The sequence below is a fragment of the Anser cygnoides genome, chromosome 6, assembly GCF_040182565.1.
Source record: "Anser cygnoides isolate HZ-2024a breed goose chromosome 6, Taihu_goose_T2T_genome, whole genome shotgun sequence".
Lineage (NCBI taxonomy): Eukaryota > Metazoa > Chordata > Aves > Anseriformes > Anatidae > Anser > Anser cygnoides.
Genome location: NC_089878.1, coordinates 33497683 through 33506602, shown reverse-complemented (window position 1 = coordinate 33506602; position 8920 = coordinate 33497683). Strand labels below are relative to the sequence as shown.

General features: G+C 36.9%; 1 long non-coding RNA gene across 1 annotated transcript in view; it reads right to left on the bottom strand.

Moving 5' to 3' along the window:
* Positions 1–997: 997 nt before the first annotated feature.
* Positions 998–8920, bottom strand: part of LOC106039294 (uncharacterized) — a 302419-nt gene continuing 294496 nt past the window's right edge. Inside the window, exons 8-12 of the long non-coding RNA XR_001209156.3 lie at positions 8161–8372; positions 7936–8021; positions 5385–5521; positions 4148–4302; positions 998–3357 (exon numbers count right to left, since the gene is read on the bottom strand). This is a non-coding gene — a long non-coding RNA (uncharacterized lncRNA). The remainder of the gene's footprint in view (positions 3358–4147; positions 4303–5384; positions 5522–7935; positions 8022–8160; positions 8373–8920) is intronic.

Genomic DNA, 8920 nt, shown 5'->3' with positions numbered 1-8920 from the left:
CATGAGGCACTTTGCCCTTGCTCAGCACTTGATGTGGCTGTGTGAAGAACAGTGTCCTCCAAGAAGACAGGGTTTTAGAAGGTGATTGCAAATGAATAAGCATGCACTTAACTCACAGAGCAATTTATGAGAAATTTTAGTCTATAGTCTAGCTGTAATCCACAGTCAATAGGAGATTTCCCTCAGGCAAAAGAGAAAATAAAGCCTAAACTTAACAGCTGTCCTCAGAGGTCTGTAAAAGCTATATCATCTTTTTCTCTAGAAGTCTTCAAAGAGTAAGGGATTTTGCAAGCAGGACATAATTTAAAGAGTATATGACATTTTCTTAATGTCATTCCCATGGATCTTAGACTGCAGTAATGGTGTCTTTGTTCCCAGCCCCACAGGGTGCATGCAACAGAGGTTGATCTAGATAGTGTACACAGCACAAACGTTTTGCCATTTCAGTCCTTGTCACAGGGCAGCCTTGTCCAGGCTCAGTATCTACCCATCCTTTCCATGGGACATGTTCAGCCACACAATACATTCTCCTCAATCTTTTTGCCCACAGTCCTTCTTTCCTTGATTGTCACATTTTATTTCTAAGTTCCCACTGTTTCAAGTCTGACTATTATTTTTGGCTGACAGCAAAGAATAATAAGTGGGAAAGAAAAAAACACCACACCTTCTTCAACAACACTGCACAACATCAGCAGGAGGGTAGCTGAAAGTAATGTGTCACTTTTTCCATGCGCATGCTTTCTCATCATGCCCTATATGTCATCCCCTACTGAGACTCTAACTATTGCAGGATGAGCCAGATCGTAATTATGTTCAAATTGAGCGATGTTACCTATAGAATTATTTTTTCAAATAAAATCATTCTTTCCTCTGAGACTGGCTTGCTACATGCTCCTCTGCTTTTCAAAAGAAAAGGAAAAAGCACAACAAAAAAATCAGTCACTGAGATGAACTGATCCCCTGCGGAAGAGTTGAGCCTTGAGCTTTTGGAAATTCATGCAACCTGACACAATGCTGCAGTGGGGGCAAATTTCAGGTCCCAGGAAATATGGATACGTAGCAGTTAGCTATAGATTCTGTATACATAGAAAAAGAATACAAAACCAATTGTTGTGGTACAAAGGATTTAACAGCAGGAGTTTGAGGTGCAGCCATTTCAGTCCAACAGCACTTTAGATAGGGAAGCCATTAGCAGTACACTGAACATATAACATTTTTCATGACATTGATATTTCCCAAAATAAATGTTTTTTTTTTCCCCAATCTGTTTTTAACAACTATATTTTAATTAATTTTCTTAATGAGAATTTGTTTTCTTTAAAGTTCTCCCTTAACTAAACTGACGTAGCCCTGGCTCTGAACATACAGCTCATTACATGGGAATTGGTTACTGCCAGGGTCCTCAAAAGGCAGTGGGGCTCAGGACATTAAATTGCAGTATTAGGGGTTTAAAGCAACAGTTGCTAGCATGAAAGACAAAAGCAAAAGCATAAGTGTCATGCATTTTCAAGGAGGTCTACTTTCCCCCTATTTAATTATCTAGTTACTCTTTTCTTCTTTCTTTTGCTTTTTATATTCAAGTCATAGGTAGCTTTTACAGTGTTTTTTTGTTTTTTTTTGACAGACATTTTAAAACAATTGATATGACTGTAAAGGGTTAGGTAAGCTATCTCCTTCTCTACATTGCTGAAAGTAAAATCGTATCTGTCTACGCAAATGACTGAACCTCATCCCATTTCTGAAATAACTCAGATGTAACACAGGATCCACTTGTTTGCACTGGATTTTATAACACTGTGCTTATGATACTGCAGATGCATCATTATTAGTTATTATAGAACAATTACACAACCATAAAAGCATAGTAATTCTCATTTCTCAGAATAAACCATGGGAGATTTCATTGCATTTACAAATCTGAACCAAGGGAAAAAGGAGATGTATGGTTATACCAACATTTAGAGCTGACGACTGGAACTTTTCAGTGAAGCCCTGTTGTTGATAAATTCCTCTGCCTTGTTGTTCATAAATTCCTCTGCCTAGGTTTATCTCTGTAGTCCTCAGAAACTGTTTAATGTGTTAGAATACCTTGACATTCATGTCATTTCACTTCAGTGTGAATATGGAATCCCTATACAAATGTGACAAGACGTGTTCTAATGAGACTGTATCAGACTGACAAGAAATTAATTTACAGTGTAAGATTCTTGGTAGGAACAAGGAATTAAATCCTCATTCAACTGAAATCAGTGGTGGAAATCTCATTAATCTGAGATTTCACCAGCTATCTCTGGTAACATCTCGCATGGCTCAGAACCAGGAAACTATTCCCCAACTCCACTGTCACTGATGAAACTAACAAATGCTTATCTAATACTTATCTAATTATTACTAATCAGTTTATCTAATACTTATCATTAGATAATGCTTATCTAATACTAGATAACAGTACTTACTTATTCTCCATTTGGAACATCAATGATTCAGAGTTTTAATAACTGACTGTTTGGTTTTATTTATTGGTTTTCTTCATTTAAGTGACCATATTTTCACTTCTTCACATCACTGAAAAATGAATTCCTGTCTCTGCTCATGTCCACATATAGTCCCTACTCCCCTTTCCATAAATTCTTATGACTTCAGCATCCCTAGACTAGACTATGATGGATAAACTCTGCAACCACTTCTGTTAGGGACTAATACACATTCCAACCTCTTTCTGACACATTTCTGAACACAGCATAAATTTGTTTTCTTTGGACTCTTTTCAGGGCAATATTCATTCTCATCTAAATTGTCCATGTTAATTATGCCATTGCCACAGTTTTGATATTTATTAATCTAATACAAGGCACAATCAAGCTTAAGAAGTTATATTTCCATTGAAATCCATTACTGTTAATATATATTCAAGTCCCAACATGCAGTAAAACTAGCAACCTGATCCAACAGTTAATGTCTTCTCAGAGAACTCCTCCTCTCCCCCTGCCACCCTTCACCCATCCTCCAGGTCCAACAAGACACTTTGACTTTTCTGGTTGCATAGGGACACAATGCTGAGTGGTACTCAGCCTGGGCATTCTTGACAGGTTCTTACATCTGTTAAATCCAGCACTTTTGTTAATCCTATGCCACACAACAGTCAGCTCTACTCTGTAGTACCAGTGCAACTGAGACAAGGCTTTCCAATAATTCTTCCTTTTACTGGCACTGGGGTCTCAATTCCAACTTAAGCTTGAACAATCTGGCGAGGCAGATTCCATCTCATGCCCGAGGAAAGAAAGTCCCCGGTGTGTTCTGGGGCTCTAATCTCAAATTTTTTGCTGCTTTGTGAAACTGTCTGGGATTCTTGCTCATCTGGAAGTAAGAATTATCCAGTTGGGGGACAGCGGGGGATTGAATTGCTCCTGATGTTTTCTGATATCTCACTTAGAGTAAATTTCATCCTGACCTAAATCACATTTACCACACTGAGATACAGACATTTAGACTCACAAAGAGAGCAGAACATATTTTTTCCATTTTCTTTGCTGAAATTCTTGGTAAAGAATTGCCCTTAATACAAGCTCTGTCATAGAATGTTTCTATCCACATATGCTCGTGCATTTTGAAAATAAGCCATAAAAGAGTACTGACTGTCTCTCCTGTCTGTTTCTTTTGATATTGCCTGATGTTGATAAGTGATAAGAACATGCTTCAAGCTCTGGGATTCATTCCTTTCCATTACAACTTTCATTGAGATGTTATGTTTGCAGTTACAATCTGATAGGTTTTAAGTTAATAATATCAGAAAGAATATTAATTTGTCAGTAGATGAGATGTTATTAGGAATAATTATATAATATTATCTGATGGCTTTTCTAACATTCATTTATATGAACCGAGCAAGTATGAATATATTTAAATCATGAATGTAATTGCTTATTAAAATCATTATCAGGAATATTTGTATTTCCAATCATTTTTTTCCTCAAAGTATAGCCATAAATGGAAAGAAAACAACATTTGTATCATACATGCAAACACATGTCTCCAGTTCCTCAGCTGGTATAAACCATCATTGTACAATTGCTTTCAGAGTCACACCATTCTATACGAACTAAGGATCTGGCTTTTTCAGTCTGCAGTGGTAATTGCAGTATCTTACCTTTCAACTGTCCAATGTTGGATATCAGAGATGGCAGTGATTCTCAGACAGCAGGAACCCAGCATTTTCCAGCAATCAGGCACCTCTGTGGGTGGCATTCTGGCCTCCTGCAAGTCAGTCCAATTTTTCCTCTTACTTCAGTAGGTCTGGGTTCTCTGTTAAGATAGTCCTCAGCACTTAACATTTGCAGTTATTTAAAAAGGGTAACTATACATTATTATTTCTTTGGCTTTGTAGTGTGACCATTTTGTAGGAATGCAAAATTAAAAAAAGAAAAATATAAAGGGAGACAATTTTATATGTCTGATTCCATAAACAAGCCATGAAATTTACAAATAAATCTCTAAAGAAATATTTTTTATGTCCATCATCTCCCAGTCCCTCCAAATCCTGGCTAATTGCACATTCTTCTCCAGAAAAACCCTGTGATGTTGGAATTGTGCAAGTAGCATAAAGTTTAAAGGTTAAATGTAGCACACTCCAGTTAGAAAATCAGTGATGAGATGGCATCTAATTTCTTTTTAGCTCCAAAATGCTGCAAACCATTGTATTAATTCACTGCTATACTCTGTATTATCAAATGTAAATAATTGCATTAACCCCTATGCTACCCCACCTTGTTTCATATCACAGGGAAGAGCAGCCTGACAGAAAAGTCACAGCAGGGCATAGCAGAGTGAGGAGAAGAATAGCAGTATGATTTCTAATTAAGAGTCAGGAGTCTTAGATGACACATTATTACTGGAGCTGAACAATGATAAAAGATGAATGTCTAATATAATAGTGTGATAGCTAACAATGAGGTACAATAGCAATGCCCTATTTAAGGTACCCTTTCCATTCCGAGAATTTCCATTAATTTTGGCTGGTTGGTAGGACAGGGAATGCATGTATGTGCAGACAATTGTGCACGCTTGAGGGATGGCTGACATAAGATTTGGTAACCTCAAAGTATAACAGAATTTGAAGGGTAGCTTTGGAATCAACCATGACCCCAATGGCCTGCTTTCAAACTCAGGACCAGGATTTGGTTGTGGTTCCCGAAGGCTGGTTTGTCATTGATTAGATAGGTTACCGCATCTGAGATCATTTTGATTTTATGCATTTTCTGGGGAAGCATCCTTCATTCTTTCCAATATATGCATATGTATATATGTGTATGTTTGTGGGGAAGTGTTTGCTGAATTACCTGTGCATATTCAATATACGGAAAATAACTTTCAAGGGAAAATGTCACCTGTTTAAGCATTTTGAAGACATTTCAGTAGATACTCAAGCACCTTGAGTCTTATCTTTTCACCAATCCAGTGATCTTCAGTTTTCCATTCCTGAGTATAAGCACTGAGGAAGAAGGCAGTTAGCTGATTCATCAACCTAAAATTAAAAAAAAATGGTTGCATATCAGAATTATGAAATTAGTCTTTGCAGATACTATATAAAGAAAGAAATGTATTTTCCAAGCATGCCCTGCTGAAATAATCAACTGATGCTTCTGTGCTAACATTTCCTTACCAATTTTGATTCTTTGGGTCGTTTCACACTTAAAATTATGTGGCAACCTTTTCAAACAAGAATTACATCTCTTAGTTCAGTGAACTGTCTACTATACCTTAAGTATTCTATTTTACTGAAAAGTAAAGAAGATTTCTTTGTGTTAAAGTCTTTGGTTCATGAATCCCTTTACCCATATGGCTGATTAGAGGTGGGGAATACACAACACAGATAGGACAGAATGGGACAATGTTACTGAAGGATTTTTACATCTTGTGGAAAGAATAGAAAATTATGTTTGGATACAGAAAATTCAAGAAACAAGGGGTAAAGTGACAATTCTCACTCCAAGCACCTGTAGGATGTTCCATCGTGCCTCCTACTAGTGAGGGCTTTTCTCTGAAGAAGGAAAGACCCTTCTATTTTTCAGTTGTCAACTGATGTGAGAGAAAGAAAACTTCTAGACTAATTTCTCTTTAATCACTTACTCTGACTGCACATCCCTCAGCTAGCAGGAAAAAAATAAAAGAGACTGCAGTTATTCGCTGGTGATACAAGTTACAACCCCCAGTTATTTCTTTGCATACTTTTCCATTATTTTTTATGTACATCATTTTCCATTTCCTCCAAATCCAGTCTGATTGCAAATTGTTCATCAAAAATAGTAACAGACTGGCTCTTGGGGGCTTGGAGGGAGTCCTGATGCTGTGCCAGTACTATGCAGCAATAGACAACACTGGAGTGATACCAGTGCTGTTCTAGTTACAAGTGCAGAGCACAGCACTGTGTGGGCTGCTGCAGGGAAAGTTAACTCCATCCCAGACAGACCCAGCACAAGTGCATGGAATCCTAAACATGGAGCTAAAAAACTGCACTGAGATTGTTCACAGGGAGCTTAACCTACAAGCATTGCAGATTCCTACTCTGAGATCTTACAGCACTTATCTATTATGCTATTGAAGTAATATATCTATTTATCTATATGGTCTTGCAGTAATATATAGTAATATCACAGACCTTTAGAGTGTTCATGATTTCTGCATTTAACATGTTCCATATATACAGAAAATAATGCCAATTCTGACCTAAAGAAATCACATTTGATTTGGAAGAATAAATGGGAAGATGAACACAAAGAAAAAAAAGGGAAAAATTGGTTACCACATTGCAACATTAACAGGTACTTGTGAAAACTGCATCCTAAGAATATATTTTAATCATATTTTAGGAAAAAAATGTGTAAATATTTTAAAGATGAGAAAGTGTAACTGAGATAAAATTCTCAACTTTACTTTTACTGTCAAGTATAAACCTTTCAAAGAACAAACAAGGCAGAATGACAAAAAAAACAGAACAAAAAACCTACACCCTCTCCTCCTCCCCCCCCCAAAAAAGCTATCCAAAGAACAGCCCATCTAAGACAGTTCTGCAGAAAAGGCAACATCAGTTCTCACAGATGCAGCAATTTGTTTTGTAAGTTTTAAAATATAACTAAAAAAATCAGGTCAAAAGGCTTTAGAGATTTTTAGCGCTTTTTAGTTTGTTAAGCTGTTCTGGAAATGAATAATGTTGATCTAAAACGATAAAGGAAACTATATTTAATATCAAGTTTTGGATTTACTTGCTTAATTAGTAGTCTAACAATACATAGATTCCATATTGAGGGGCAGTGAATAAAGTTTATTCTGTTGAAGTGAATATATTGCTTTTCATAACTTAAAATGATATCAGCCTACTGTGTTTCTCTTTGAAAACAATAGTAAATATTCTCACAAAACAAGTTTTATGCACATATCAATTGCTGATATTATTGTGCCATCTAATTTAGATGTAGATGCAGATCCCCAAACCCATTTTTATGTCACATTCATTTCTACTTCTAGTTAAAGCCATGCTTCTTTGTGAAAGGCACACTGGTATTATAACAGATGGCTTACTTCTATTCATAGTGACTGTGGAAAATAATAATGAATCATGTAAGCAAGAACAAGCAATTCACTTGCTCTACAAGTTACTCGGTGCCTGCCAATTTGAAAAACAAGGGAGAGCTCTGGCAGAAGTGCAGGCATGCTCTCCAGTTCGGCTGCAACTGGTGTATCCAGTCAATGAACGACAAAATTAGCAAAACACAAGAGCCTAGAATCTCCCCACTTGAACATTCAGGTTCTTCGTTCTTAACAAGATGCTGAAGGAAAAGCAACATAAATCCCCACTGCTATGTCAGATTATAGTTTTAGCCAGGCACTGAATACATTGTATGTCTCCCCATCCATCTTGCTCCATGGTAGGAGACTCACGTGTCTCTGCAAAGGGTGGCTTGGGATTTCAGCCCCACAGTCAGTTACCTTCCAAGTGACTGTGGCTTCTTTCTGAAGTGGCACAGCTGTGAAGAAATGTATATTTCTTTGAAAAGGAGGAATCCATTTGCAGAATTTAATTTTGAAGAATAGAAATTCTAGTTGGTTGCCTGTAGTTTATATTCTGCGTAGCGTACAAGCATACAAAACATTCTCTTGACATACCTCCCACCTCTTCAAAGCCTCCCAAGTTATCTCCTTTGTGTCTCACATTTTAATAATGTCCTGTCCACTCACACGGTTCTGCGATGCAATGCATGTTCTCAGCTCGAGAGACAGGCTCTGACGTGCTGATGGCTTCTAAATCACCACATGAACAGAAGGTGCTCCATACAGTCCTCCTTCCTCCTCTATTCTTAAGTAGCACTGTGCTAATTCTAAAATATTATGGCATGAGAAAGTAGTTATTGAATGAACAGAAACAAACATTTATTTATCACTTCTCTTTGCAATACCCAAAGTTGGCTGAATCAATGCAAAGAAACATAGGCTTCCTCTTGGGTACATACATTTCTGTTCATTTGCTTCATCTTCCTTGTTTTTGGCTTGTTCCTAGGGAACAAATGGTGCTCTGTGACCTTCTTGGTCACATTATTCACAAAGTCCTCTCAGAACATAAGAATTAATACCCAAAATTAAAGCAGACATTACCTTTTCATTGTTTTTTCTCTTCTCAGAGTAGAGAAGAGAGAGTAACAGAGTGTAGACAAAGGTGTTCAGAATAAGCAGGAAATATTTTTAATAGCATTTTAAAGAAAGACAAAAAATGAATCAGCAGTCTCTGAGATGATGTAGAAGTCTTTGTAAACACCAATTACTCTGACATGAGATTTGAACTCAGATGAAAAAAATATTACCTAAATATAAACTTTTAATGTCATCTTTTTATAGATCTGATTATCCTGTGTAAACTCCAGAAGGGCAC